Here is a 13,699-nt window from a genome sequence, read left to right on the forward strand (position 1 = left end):
CAAACAAGTTTCCCTTGTGGTTTAATACCAATCCAGTCCACCTAATAACTTAATTTTACCAGAAATGACAATTATGATGATGTTCGCTCAATCCTCTCATATCATGGTAAATAAAGTGCTGACTTCGCTTCTTAATATTTTGTATGGCCGGAAATTCTCTTTTATCTTATTCATTGGAGACAAACGTTCTTACAGATTTAGACTGGACTGCAACTGAATACGTGTGGTTTATTGTTCAACAGCCCTGCAACTCTGCAAGTAAACAAGTTACCACCAAACGGAATCTGTAATCAGAAGTCCCTAGAGAGGTTCAGACTTTTCTTTAATGAATAGTTTTAAGCTCTTTCCCTTTTTATAGTAGGCAATAAAAAAAGGAAAAGAACAATATTACTTTTTCTGCGGCAGTTTGTCATTTATTTGAGCAAAGCTATGGTAGTCAAAATTTGCAGACACTCCTCAAATAACAGGAAGAATCCCACAGCTATTTACAAAGGCAATCGGAAAAACAAGTTCATTTCTCTGCTTTACATGTGTGGCACTTTGCGTGCTGAAATTATTATTATTATTATTATTATTATTATTATTATTATTATTATTATTAATAATAATAATAATAATAATAATCTACAATGTATTATATTATTCATACTTTATCTTATTTCTGAAAACAGTGTTACATACATAATTTTGTCTTCCTCAATCACAAGCCATTGTTGTGCTTATTCTATTCAAATCTCTCCTCCATATCGTTCTGCCTATTTAGCCAATAAAGTCTAGTACTATAAATATACCACATTGACTTGATCCCTAGTCTTCCGTTGCAAGCGCTGCTATCGGCTGAAGGAATTCCACTCGCGTTTTCTCGCTTAGCAACAGCTGAACCCTTATTGGCTCAACGCGTGGGTGTGTGAGGGTGTGAGCTTTAGTTCGCATTTTTGCCACGGCTCAAGATATTTTGGCAGCACAATAGACTAATATTCATTCATAACAATCCTTTGTTCCAATTTGTTTTGTATATACTCACATTCATGTCGTTCCATCTAAAGAAACTAGTGTAAAAACAATTTTGTTCCCGAGCGTTATAGTAGTGTATGATTGAATTTCGAATATGTGAAGGCCCATAAATATGCAAATTACATATGGGCCGTTAAAATTAGTACATTATGCATTGGGCCGCGGAGAACTTTGCATTTGAATCAATTTTACACAAATCCCGAGAGAACACTTCGCGAATGTAGCATAGATTGTAAGTCTTAAGTTACTCATATACAGACCACGACAATAGCCTAGGAGACAAAGTTTGTGGCCGTCTCGTATCGAAAAAGTATCGTAAAAGTGGTGGTCTCTTACGAAGTGTATATGTACCTGCAAACGTATGACTTCATGCCCACCATCACCCATGCTTTCCAGAATTAAGTGAATGAGAGATATATTTAGATTTATTACTAAGCTACCAGATACAATCTCAGAGGCCATTTTACACTGGAGCACTAAACAAATCAACAATAATAACAACATTGGGAATGGAAGTAGAAGGATGGCGGCCAGGGTCTGTATTTTAAGGTACCATCCCAACATTGTCCTAGTGTAACTGAGGAAAACCCTGGAAAACCTCAGTTAGAATACTGAACTCTGGATTCGAGCATGGAACCTCCGGATTGCGAAGCAAAAACGCTGTAATAATAATCAATCTTTGAGTTTTACGTCCCACGATTATGCCGGTTAGGCTAAAGGAGATGGGGATGATGAGAAATAAATGAAATGGTGGAATGAAGAAAGTGGGAGGACACGGGAGATCCCCGAGAAAAGCCATGCACACGGTGTTCGTCCACCACAAGGTTCACTTGGCGGGAGCAGAGATTGAACCCGGGACCCCATGCACCAGAGGTGAACGCTCTACCACTGAGCCACGGCGGCTCCTATTATTTGTAGTGATAATAATAATAATAATAATAATAATAATAATAATAATAATAATAATAATAATAATAAGAAGAAGAAGAAGAAGAAGAAGAAGAAGAATAAATCGATCATAGCATCAACCTCGATAATAATTGTATTGTGTATGTAAGATACTTGAAGACAGTACTTGAACTACACACACGATTCGGCTCGATTTGGCACGTTTTGGCTCAACTCGACTCGAAACTCGAACCAAATTTGAGTCGAGTTGGAGGAAATTTTTCGAGACGAGTTCTCGAGTCGAGTTCAAAGATGTCTGTTTCGAGTCGAGTCGAGTTTCAAAGAAAACTCGCTCGAACTCGCTCGTGCCCATCCCTATATAGCAACCATGAAAATGGGCTCCATCCTAGAAAATTTTCTTCAGGCGCCCCTGTTCAGTCGATAATTTTACTCTTATATAATAATATAGATATAAAAGAAATGTAAGGCACGTCAACACTTTATAATAATTAGGAACTTCCCAAATACAATAATTAATGCAATACCCATCAGAGACATAACCAGAAACACGTCATAGAGAGCGTTATAATTATCATGACGAAGAAGCGCGATTGCAAACACATACATGCAAAAACCAAGCATTATGTTGTGTTACCGGTTGAAATGTGGGTTATATGGTCGGCCACAGTAAATGTTACGATCCCAAATTTAATATTTTCTTTCAGTGCACAGAGGTGAGGCAAATTACAGGAAAGAAAGATAACAAAGAAATTATTTTTAGTGACACAGCATCGAAATACTGACGACTTTTGCTAAGTAGTCCTTAATTAAACTTCTTGGCACTACAGTCTATTAAAGGTTATGGCCAATCAAATGGCTCACGTTCAACTGGTGAACATGGCCAGCGCATCAGATCCCAGGCGCCATTACTTCAGCTTTCTGCATGGGAGTTCGCTACTCCTTAATTCAGACAACTCCCTAAGTGTCTCATGATGCTGGTTCAATACCGGAGAATTTTAATGCTCCTACCGAGAAAGAAATCACTGAAATCTTCTGTAGGGAAATTAAATGAAATAAAATCTTTCAGTTTAAGCGTTGATGGACCATCGATGGTCAACTAGCGACATCTCGCCAAAAATTGGCAGCCCCGCAGCGACGATCCGCGGTGGCCCTACTTTCATTTTGAAAATTATACCACCAGTGACAGAGACGCGACGGAACGCCAGTTAACCACAAAATTACTCCATCAAAATATGTTAAATCGCCTATATGCATGATTTGCTTACATCAAGGTGTCTAAAAAACACTAGAATTAAAAAAAATACACCATGTGGGCGCGAACCAGCAACTTTATGATTACTAGGTAGGTGTTCTTCCGACTTCGCCACGGAGGCGATTAAGCAAAAGTCGCTTGTAAAGGAACAAGTAATTGAGGACTTTGTAATTTGGCTAATCAGAGTGCTCCTTTAACCGTGTATATTCGACGATAACCGTTTGGGATCAGATAAAATGTGTTCGCCATGTAATTTTATAACAAAATAATGCGCGTCTATTTAATTTATTTAATAGTTCTCCCATATTCACTTTCTAATGATCGGGGACAGTTGCCATCTAAATTCATGCAATTATACGCACTCAGCTCAAGAATTTTCACTTCATGATGTAGAGGCAGGGGTTACTCTTGATCCCTGGAGCTCACTTTAGGCAAAAATTTATCAGGAAAAATAATATATAATATCAATCGCATTCACATGGCTGGCGATAATTTGTGTCGGTCCCTTCGCGATTTTCCGTGACTAATCAAAGGAGCGCGAACCGAAATGAAGTCCTCGCTGCTACGCGGTGGTAACTTCAACACCCCAACTCTAGATATCTGTTTTGACTTGACGAAACCCTGCCGCCAGTGGCACACTAGCGACAATTCTTCGCCACGTCAATATTTCGACGAGCGACATTTACCGGCAAGTGGGCCATCAGGTGTTGGCGACGTTTACAGCCCCAACACGATTATGCCCACGACTATGGCCTTTAGCATAAGGGAGACGATAATTAAGGCAAGTAAATGATGATGGAAGAATTGGTGGAATGAAAATGAGGTAGAAAACGGGAGTACTCGGAGAACCCATGTTGTCCACCACAAACTTAATTGGCCGGGGATCGAAACAGGGACCTCACGCACCAGAGGTAAGTGTTCTACCGTTGAGCCACCGTGCTCTACTTTTATTTACTTACAGCAGCCGCACGTTTTGGTTTGTGCTTTTCTTGTGTTTCTAGTTGAAATCATAAGCTGCTAGTATGTTGACGTGTTTTTGTTAAATTAACTTGATTTCCCGCGGCATATATTTACTTTCGGGCGGCCCTAGATCTGCTACTATGCACTTTTCCACGTAGGCCCACATCAACTTTTTTTCTTGAAATTTTAATGTGAAGAATCACCTCTTAAAGTTTATTGGTATAGTTCACTTACACCCTGTATATGTTCTAAGATAAGGTAAAGTATCTTTATTTCAGGTTTCGGACTTATTACTGCTTAGGATTGAAACTGGTCAATCATAAGGGTGATTTTTAAAGAAAACTATCGCTCGCTGCCATTCAGCACGAAGGCACAAGCAATACGTTTATCCATAATGCTACGAGGATGATTCAAATGAAAACTTAAAAGTTCTGTAAATATTATATTATAACAATTAAGAAAAAACATATCTTTCGTTTTTCAATGTAGTTTCTCTGATGTTCAATCCAGGTATTCCAACGCTTCACAAATGTATGAATACCACGTTTTTTTTAAATAATAAAATAAATAAATAAATAAAAACCTTTTGGTCGTGACTGTATCAACTCGTGCACCGCGGTTTTCACCTCTTCATCACTTCTGAAATGATTGTCTTCCAACACTTCTTTGAGCAGTCCAAAAACACATGAAAGTCACTAGACCGAAGTCTGGTGAATAAGGTAGGTGTGGGACACATTCAAATTTCAAATCCTGAATAATCTCAACTGTCAAACGGGCAATATGCGGTCGAGCGTTGTTATGCTGTAACAATACACAAGGAGTCAGAAGGCCCGTCCGTCTTTTACTCCAAATTGCCGGGTGAGGTTGGTTTGTGAGCAGATATGAATAAGAAATACTGGCTACTGTTGCCCGCCCTCTCCATGTAATGTCCCTTTGCATCCCAGAAGAGAGTGAGCATTACCTTCCCCGCTGATGGCTGAGTGTGGAATTATTTGGGTTTCGGTGATGATCTACGGATCCATTCCTTACTTGATCTTTTTGTTTCTGGTTGGTGGTAGGGACCTCTAACGATTCTTTCCAGAAATGAATTACTTTTGACGTGGAAACGTCGCACCTATTCTTCACACTTATCGACGCGACGGTCTTTTAATTCTGCTGTCAAGTGACATGGCACTCATCTTACAGACACTTTACTGAACTGGAGTACGTTATGGACAATATTCTGCACTTAATCAACTCTAATGTTCAAAATAGTGGCTATTTCCTTCAGAGTAATACACCTGTTTTGTCCTTTACAAGCTCTTCCACTATTTTCGTCCGTCACTACGCGGTGAGCCTGACCCGGTTGTTGGACATCCTCCACAGACGTTACGCCGTATTTAACATTTCTACATTACTCGTACACTTGCTGCAGGAACAAACATGAATTACCGTACTGTGCTCATCCTGCGATGAATTTAAATAAATTTGAAACTTACTGAAAAACATATCACAGATTGCTGCTCTAACGCGATGCAGCACTGCAAAAATACTGATAATACACATTGAGCAAGATCTAGAATGTTGCATTGGGGCAAGAGGGACTTTCTAAGCTTCCAGAGAGAATTTTCCCCTTGGTCCAACCCATTAAATCATTGTTGTGTGGCTTCCTAAGTAACAGTATTGGCCAACGGTTGGTTTTTGATAGGATCACCAGTTTTCAACGGTTACTAATACGCTGATGATATATTTGCCGCAGTAGTGTGCTTTCACCGGGAAAGCAACCAAATTGCCAACCAGGTATAAACGTTGCTCATATGGTAAGTATTGGTTGGTCGAACTCAACGAAACTACCATACGAATGTTTTGATTATCATAAAATGCTTGTGTCGAACATTTATTTTACGCACGAAAAATCACATCAACTATGATCACGAACGCGGTATAGTGACGATTATTTTGGTTACTTGGGATAGTTAATAAATTGATGGTCCCATCTCAAAATGGATTAAGCACATTTTCGACAAAATGGAGATAGTGACATTTATAATCAAACATCTCGTCCTACTACTTACATTGTGTTTCTGCACGGAGAAATTTAAAAAAAAAATCGATATTTTGAAATACCGAGATGGTTTTTATACTTTTTTTAAAAAAAATAGGTAAATTCCATCAATTAAACAAATATCACTTGAAATAGATGCATCATCAGTCGCCTCGAGCTGTTTCTAGCGCTAATCTCTCTAACTTGCATTATTTGTTTAATAACAAATTAATACTTAAAGTATCTTCTCAGAGATCCGAGAACGTCACATTTGCCTGTACAAATGGACGATTACATTATACTGTGAAGACAGCAAATTCGATGTTGAGCGTGAAATTGAGCGTATTTTACGCCTAAACTCGCCTATATTTAGAGTTAACTCACGCTTTCATGTTTAAAAACGAGTTACCTCATGGTACAACTCACGAGAAAGGAGCGCGCTCTAACATGCTAGCTCTAATGAGCGCGCTCATTTATTATGTGAACTGCGAGTTTTATTATGCCAGAATAAAGAGTCAGTAGCCTCTTTAGTTTGCCGAAAAATTTTGTAAGTTGCTGTGACAAGTGCATTCTGGCATGAGAAAATTTGAAGTTCTCAACACATTCTATCCCAGTTTCATCAAAATGTAATTAGTCCGTTTTGGCATAAATCCCAAATAATATGATGGATTGTGATACGTCATAAATGTTCAAATTTGTTTCAAACTGCATGAAGGAAGAACCTTAGTCCACACTTAATCTAGAATGCAAATAGTTTTGTTTTCCATACATTTTAAACAATAATAACCGCACTCAAGTTGTATTAATTTTGAACGTTGCACTCTATTGTTAGAATTACATTCAAATACAGATGAACAGAAATCTCTCAATAGTTTCAAACTTACGGTCAGATCCTGTTTATTTTAAATGTTTTCCTTTCTTCATTTCGATGGATTTTCAAGTTAGGTAACATCCATAAACGAAAATTTATTACACATGTTCAATCGTTTATATTGCATGTTAACAATATACATTTTCATAGCAACAATTTAATAATAACATTTTTTACAGCTTTACTACAGTATGAACTACATATTCTCAAACTAGAGAAAACACATTTCGTGCATACAAGAAGTAGGCCTAAGTGTATGCAAGAACACACTTTCAATAATTCAAGCACAAACTCAATTCGTAACTTAATAACATGGATTTCGAAATTAAAACAATACTCATATTGACCTATAATGAAAATGAACCTAGCGGTAAGCTTCTATAGATGGAAAGGAAAAACCACGATTCCAAGTATGACATATTTCTGCTATTATTAATATTTATTTGGTGTATATTTGCTCTTTCTACTTTCAGTGCTATAATGCGACGATTTTTAAATAAGAAAATTTTATGGAAACAAAATTAAGGAACCGATTAAAAATGAAAAAAAAAAAAAAAAAAACGTGAATACTTCTGTACACGATAAGATTGCTATTAAAACCCCTGTGTAATTCCTTCAGTGTCACGAATGAGAGAAATTTCTGTCTTGGACACAGTGGCGACTGTGTGCGTACATGTAGGTGAGCAGGAATATTCAGTGTGTGTTTGGAGTCACCATGAAGGACTCAGATCGTGTATTGTAATGCGGATCAATATGCTACACATTCCGTCCCTTTTGGTGTTCATTCGGGAAATTGTGGCTAGTGCGTCGTGGATTCATGACATCACTAATCCTGTTCTCCGAATTTTTCTGGACACTTTTGCTTGACATTATCTTCCAGCATCTCTACAACAAAAGAGAAACTCACGAGGGAAGGGCGTGATGTCACTCAGACATAATTGCACCAAACTTAGTGTAGGAGTAGGTAATAGGAATAGAAAAGAACACGTGGAAGCATCCGTTTCGCAGGCATTCGGAATCAGAAATAATGGGCCCTACAGTTCTGGAGAAGTATGGTTTGTCAATCAGATATTGATGGGACGGAGCCTTTGCTCGCTGTTGTGGGCAATGCAAAAGAAGTTAAATAAAGTAGAATGAAAACAGAAAAGATGAAATGAACAGAAAATGCGCCAATGTCCGCCCTTAGTCCCACCAGGCGAATGCCGGGATAATAAATCTATCAATTACCCTGCCCTTGCCGTTACCAATTGGGTATGCATCCTAGTTAGCTTAATGAAATTATATTTTAAAAAAGTAAAGAAAATATATAGATACAGAAATTAATCAGGGGCATCGTGAGAAGTTTTCCAGGGAAGGAATCGAAATGAAGTTGCTGTATTTCTTCACAGTAAAGATGCTGTCAGTGCGCAAGTATCAGTGGCGTAGCACAGTTTTGCGGGCCCCCCTGCAAAGTATAGAGAAGGGGCCCTAGTTGTAAAGCCGATAGAAGAAGGTTGAAGTTCTACTTCTTTAAATCTTTATTCATCGTAAGACTTCGGGGCCCCGTATACATCGGAGCCCCCCCGCAATGCGGGGGTTGCGGGGGCAGCTGCTACGCCACTGGCAAGTATTAAATGTTTGAACCCACCAATATTACCGTAACTGATTTCATTTGTACGGGTGTTTGATATCTACGACGTGGCGCCCACCAAAATTAAAGTATTATGTGTTTGTGAGGCAAATTTATATATATATTTCGGGATTAGTGATGTTTAAAATGGGATCAACTGTGGACGGCCATAACAAAAACAACCGTTTGAATAGATACAAGACTGTTCATTAACATAATTATAAAATAGCGCAAAGGATAAAGGATATATTTGAATTTTGTCTACTCACCTAGAAAGCAGGAAAATGTATTGGACACAAACAGCCTCGTAACAACGACGTTCAAGACTCCAAATATAACTCACGCATGTTTCATAAACACTGCATTGTAATAGTGTGAACACAAAATGAACATGAGCGTTTCACTTCTGTTGCCTAGCACACATGAGACAGAACGTCTTCACTGTCTACACAGATGCCATGTTCGTAAAGTTAGTTCCAAATTGGTCTCAACAAGATAAGAAAATACCGTAGTTAACCTTAATATACCAGTGAGGAACGATTTTTTTTTACATAATAAAACAGTTGTTAGCAGAAGCATTAAAAAATATAACAGGCACACATAGTACCAGGAACTGTATTCAAAAAATAAATATGCTAAAAAAACACACATGTTCAGACTGAAACAGATGAGACTGCTTTCTGAAAAATTTATTTCAATTCCTCTTTATAGAGATAAGATGGGTAATGGCAAAGACAGTTGACGATTTAGTATCCCGCATTCGCCTGGTGGGACTGAAGGCGGATATTGGCGTATTTTCTGTTTAACTCATCTTCTCTGTTTTCATGCTATTTTATTTAACTTCTTCTACATTGGCCACAACAGCGAGCAAAGGCTCCGTCCCATCAATATCTGACTGACAGGCCATACTTTTTCAGAACTGTAGAGCCCATTATTTCTGATCCCGAACGCCTGCGAAACGAATGCTTCCACACGTTCTTTTCTATTTCCATTATCTACTCCTACACCAAATTTGCCCTCCCTCGTCAGTGTGCTTTATTCGCTATACCACTTCTACTCTGGCCTACTGGGTCTCTAGACCTGAGCCATATCGAACAGCTGTGGGGGATGGTTGGATAGCACTTGACTGCCAACCATGCTCTGGCAGTGTCATCAAATACACCGAAATTTGCGTAGAAAGTGGAATCCTATACCTCATAGAGACACTCGGCACCTATGTTATCGTCTATCAATCTATGCTTCTGTAAAAGCTCGGGACGGTTACATATTTATAATACTGAATACGGCATGATTTTGAACATCCTATTAAATTTGTTCGGGATGATTCATAAGCGTAATCACTACCATCATCTCTTGTACCAATTTGGGCCAGATCCGTGAATTTCTCCTGCATGTTCTTAAATACGTTTCCAATACTACAAGATTCGCCCGTAAAGGAACCATACTTTAAGCCAACTCTCCTAAATATATTACCACAGTATGGCAACGCTGGGAAGATGTATCTCTAAGTTTCCTGTTAGTACCTTTCAAACCGGTTTTATGTAGTTTATACCTGGATGCAGATACAAGTAGTGTTAAGTAGTTCGTACGAAACACGCGCATCGAAAGAGAACAATGTTCTAACATTAAGTTTTGTTACAATTTAGATATGGTGATGCAACAGTTTTCAAGAACTCAGGTGAATCATGGTATTATACAACCATTTTAAATGTGGACGCAAAAATGTTGAGGTTAGTTCAAGGTCAGAACTCCCTTGCACATCAAGAAATTAACAAAATTGGGAGAAACTTTACTCATCGGTGAGAGTTGACATATGTAATCACGCTGCAGTTGTCAGCCATGCTTCAGATAAGCCAAGAAAACTGAATGCTAATCTTAACAAAGATCCTGAAAAAGAGGAAAATGTGTGCTTGTTTTGTTAAATGCCCCACCATTTGACAGAACATCGAAAAACACCGAACTCTCGTCGTTTAAGCTTAAAACAACGAAGAACACCAGAAAGCCAATAGGAAAGAGTGCTGTGAGAATTTAGTGTCTACTGTACAGGACAAAACTTCTTAAAAGTGCATTGCGGTAGAAATCTGATGTACACAGAGCAATCGCTGCAACGGACAGTTAAAAAAAAAAGTCATGCCTTCCTGGGAGTGGAACTCATAAAGGAACATGAGAGCATGGTACAGTGTGATATGGTGTAATCAAACGGTGTGAGTCGCTAGGCTCTTGGTTAGACTGATATTTGTGAAATATATTGATGCTTTATGTCCCCCTGAATGTATTTTTAACTATCCAAGAATCTTCTGCCAAGTATCTATTATATTGGATTAAGTAGAAAAGTCAATAAGATTATTTAAAAGCCCGTACAGGTAAATGTCCCGGTAGGAACGATAAAATAAAAGTTTCAAAGTGGCAGAGCCCTCTAGTGAGAGAAGTACTTGATTTGATCCCACGCCATAGGAGTTTGTGGTGAAGACTATTGAACATGTGGACTTCCTCGATGTTCTCCCTTTTTTCTCCCACATTCTTATCCCATAAATTTCGTTCATAAAAAAAATTACTTTCATTATTCATCCGTCTATTTTAGCCGTTCATGAAACATAAATCAGGAAGATTTAATTCCATTCTCTTCATGACGGAATGACAGAACTGAGAATGCAATACACTAGCGTTGATAGTAAAAGGTCCCCAAACACTATAGCATAGAATAGAATAGAACTTATTATGGAAAACGTGATTTTAATGTCTAACATAGTGTCGATGCTGAACGGGACGTTAAACTCTACAAACCTACAAAACCCAACCAAATATGATTTTAAAGATCTTTTACCAGGTACATATCAATTTTCAAACCAAAAATAATTTGATGTCTTACCTTATTGGTGTTAAATATAATAATTATTCACTTACACGGATTACATGGTCGCACAAATGATTAGAACACAACGTAGGCACTTTAAAAACTTTCCACTAAAATGACCGATCAGAAGAAATTCTTTTATTAACAAAAAAAATATATCTACAAGGGGTGCGTTATCAGCTATTTCCTCCCTCCTTTATTTCTCTCGGCGTGACTAAGCAATCATCCATTTATATTCAAAGAGTTGGGCAACCGGAACGATGGATTAGGAACTCGATTGACGTGGATCTCTTATACATGTCAAGGTCGTGACCTGTTCTCTCCCCCTCTACTACAAAAGTCGCGTGTTTATGAAGAAAAAAAAGCTTTTATGCAAGCGGTTGGTAACAGCTGATAACTCGTTTACTTTCTTCTCCTTTTTCTGGCTCCATACCAGGGGAGATCGGAAAAGAACAGAAAGGAAGAAAAGAGATACTTGCCCTACCTAGTAACTTTTGACTATCAATACGTTTTCAGATCCACAATATTAAAAATAAAGGTAAAATGAAATTAACTGTATAGTTTTAGGCAACAGCGTCATTTCAGATGTTGCTAGAGGAGGCAAAATTGTCCAGACATGGCTGTAAGAATTTCACGTTCTTTTTGGATCAAATTTATTTAATCTATTTAATATGAAATATTTCAGTTTAACATCCCACGATTATGCCCGTTACGCTGGAGCAGACGATGATTAAAGCAAGTAAAGGATGATGGAAGAACTGGTGGAATGAAAAGTGGAAGGAAGTGGAACTACCTCAAGAAAACCTACGAGCACGAAGTTGTCCACCCCAAAATACCTGTCCGGGAATCGAACCAGCGACCCCACGCACCAGAGCTAGGAAAATTGATTAGGCTAAACGGTTTTCAAATGACAAATCACAATGATTGACACTTTTATCCTCTCCAACAATGATTCTTATAAAATGTTAGAAAATGAAATTGATATTACTTACCAATTACTTGCAAATTTGGAGATGAAAGTTTGCCGGTGGAATTTACACTCCCTGCAAGCATCTTTCGCAGGGAGGTGTGACTGCTAAAGTTGAAACAAAAATACAGATATAATGTTAATATTTTTTAATATTTGAAACTACTATTAGTTTTACTTATATTATGAGAAGTAAATACTTTAATAGTTCGTCTAAAAATTATCCAAAAATCTACAACTTAGGTTTCATGAGGTACAGTTCGCGACATTGAAATGTTAGAAAAAGTTTAAGTCCAAATCACTAACAGATTCTTGGGCTGTGTGCATATGAATTCAGAAACACATCTCCATCGACTATATGCTCCTGGTATTCAATCCTACTCTTTCCCCTCCTCCAACTCTTCTTGTCGAATGCAGTGTGTCTGACGTAATATACTCTTTCCTTCAAACGGAAAAAACAGGACTCACGTTTAGAAGCTTTGTAGCTCTAAAACCGTCTCTCTCATTCGTTTATTCCGAACTGTCTTTGTAATAAAGTAACATTTTTAAAAAATCCGTAGGTTTATAAGCGAATTTATTTGCATTATTTCCCTTTTTCTGAAACTACATATCACATCAAGCTAAGATGCTTCTTGTGAAATCTATGAAAATTATCAATCACGGCAGTAGATTTTATGCTTCCCAAAGTCCGTAATGCGGGCGCAGAACTCTAAAAACTACTGACAGAAATGAGTGTTATTCAACGTTTAGTTTCATTTTGTTTCCCAGTAATTGCAAGCAAATGCTCCAGGGGCGTCGTTTGGGCAGGACAGGAGGGTGTAATTCCCTCTTCCTTGAGTGTGATAAACACATATTGTTTGATCAAATACATAGTAAAACACTGATATAAAAAGTGATACTCTTATGTTTGCCTCCCTCCACGTGCCAAACAAAACCTAAAATGGCACACGTTTTACCAACAAACCTATAGACTTACGATAGCACATTACTAGAGGACTTGCATTTGGTTTCAAGAGTCGAAGATTTGATCCCAAGGGATGTACGTTCTAATGTTCATAGTGGACGACATTGAGAGGAAGACAGAGAGGAATTATTTACATATGGAAGTTTAGAATTGGAGCAAAAATGATCGGACAGCACAGCATCCATATTATGGCGAAATTTGTGATTGTGTGAAACAGAAGGAAAGTTTCCAAACTGCGAAGATCACACATTAGGCAGCAAATAAAATATTAAAAAA

At 38.0% G+C, this 13,699-nt stretch overlaps 1 protein-coding gene across 4 annotated transcripts in view; it reads right to left on the reverse strand.

The window, feature by feature from the left end:
* Window positions 1-11,706, reverse strand: part of LKRSDH (lysine ketoglutarate reductase/saccharopine dehydrogenase) — a 194,675-nt gene extending 182,969 nt beyond the window's left edge. Inside the window, exon 1 of one of the 4 annotated variants that reach the window (XM_081766216.1) lies at window positions 11,508-11,706. The gene's annotated coding sequence lies outside the window, so the exon portion shown is untranslated. Of the gene's footprint in view, window positions 1-7,042; window positions 7,175-11,507 lie in introns of those variants that run through there. The other 3 variants (XM_081766219.1, XM_081766217.1, XM_081766218.1) reach the window with 3 other exon arrangements.
* Between the last annotated feature and the right edge of the window lie 1,993 nt (window positions 11,707-13,699).

The sequence above is a fragment of the Thermobia domestica genome, chromosome 7, assembly GCF_964235325.1.
Source record: "Thermobia domestica chromosome 7, izTheDome1.hap1.1, whole genome shotgun sequence".
Classification (NCBI taxonomy): domain Eukaryota; kingdom Metazoa; phylum Arthropoda; class Insecta; order Zygentoma; family Lepismatidae; genus Thermobia; species Thermobia domestica.